Source organism: Elephantulus edwardii, unplaced genomic scaffold (assembly GCF_000299155.1).
Source record: "Elephantulus edwardii isolate Elephantulus edwardi_28Jun2011 unplaced genomic scaffold, EleEdw1.0 scaffold00108, whole genome shotgun sequence".
Taxonomy (NCBI): domain Eukaryota; kingdom Metazoa; phylum Chordata; class Mammalia; order Macroscelidea; family Macroscelididae; genus Elephantulus; species Elephantulus edwardii.
In genome coordinates this window covers 9,986,795-9,988,335 of record NW_006399858.1, presented here as the reverse complement: position 1 = coordinate 9,988,335, position 1,541 = coordinate 9,986,795, and the positions used below count along the sequence as shown (strand labels likewise).

Sequence of the window (1,541 nt, the reverse complement as noted above, 5' to 3'; positions counted from 1 at the left end):
GCCTGCTATTTCAGAAGTGGGTGGCCAATCCTTCTTCCTAGTCTGTCTTAATCTGAATGTTCAGATTTAGAGGAGTATCTGACAGACAGCAATTTGTGGGGCAGTTGTTCATTTAGAGATGTGAATTAATAGACATAATTCTCTCCTAAATTAGTGTATACCATCAAAAATCTGAAAAATATTCTTCATAGAACCTGACAAATGAGTTCTAAAAATCATTCGGATATCTAAGTGTCTCAGACAGTTTCAAAAGAATAAAAAAAAAAATAATAAGGTTTTACTCCATCAAAATATAGGACAAAACTATAGTATTCAAACAGAGTTGTGTTTGGCAGTAGCAGAGGAGCACTTCAATGATGCTGAGAAAAAAATCTCGCCAATAGAGACCTATGGGAATTCATTACATAACAGAAACAGTATAAATAAACAAAAAAATTTAAAGATAGCGCAACAACTTATACCAGGCTCTGTGTCAAAAATTAAACTAGTCCTAGTGAGACGCTAGGGGAAAAAAAGAAAAGGAAAACAACAAATTACGCTTCTTAATTCTAAGACATTTAGTCATCTCATCCTAGGAATCTTTATTCATCTTATTTATCTCCAGGATTAAAAGGATCTTGACAGAGAGAGGACCTAGGAAACAAGATAGAAAAATAGGAGAAGCTTTTCATATTCTTTCAATATATTTTCATCATTGCTTGAAATTTTAGAAGAATTTTAAATAGATAAGTAAAAAGAAAGAAAAAATGAGTTGGAGGAGAAAATAGATCAGGCAAATAGAAACTCAAGCCCCAAGAAATCCTCTTACTCTCCTCCCATAACTATGTTTTCCTGTCCCCACAGGCTATAGAAATAAATTGAGTATCTGTTCAATTCCTAATAGAAACTTCAGGCTACCACTAGAATTAAGGAAACTCGAATGCTCTCTCCCTTTAAAAACCAGAAAAACTATTCAAATTATATTGCTTTAAGAGCCACTCACTATTACATAAAATAATTGTTTCTCTTAGAAGCTCAATTTACATTCACACCATTAACAAGTCATGAATCCAATACCACATTCTATGTATGTGAGGCATAGTCAGCAACCAAGCAGAACACATGTAGACACTACACAGATTTGTCCTTGTTACTGTTAGGTCCCATCACATCAGAACCAACTCATAGCTGACCCTCCAGGGGTGGTCAGCCGCAATAAATCACACAGGAAGATATGGCCCATCCTTCTCCGTGGAGCAGCTGGTGGATTCAGGCTGGTAGCACAGCTTCTTATCACTAGGCCACCAGAGTCCCCTTCACATATAGAAAGAAGCTGTCTAAAGGAAAACATAATGCTTTTTTTTTTCTAACGTTTCTTTTTTTTTTCCTTTTTTTTTCTTTTTTTTATTACATTTTATTAGTTTTAATGAACACTTACAGAGATTTTGGGTTTTCATTCATTCATTGTTGCACTGTTTTCTCCACCTTCATCCCCAGTTCGTTCTTCTTCCCCCGCCATGTCTGTTTTAATTGTCCAATTGCCACAGTGCTTGTCAAAGCCA

General features: G+C 35.4%; 1 protein-coding gene across 1 annotated transcript in view; it reads right to left on the bottom strand.

Annotated features, from left to right (window-relative positions):
• TRPM6 (transient receptor potential cation channel, subfamily M, member 6) overlaps window positions 1-1,541 on the bottom strand; it is a 202,255-nt gene that overhangs the window by 193,440 nt on the left and 7,274 nt on the right. The window lies entirely within an intron of this gene.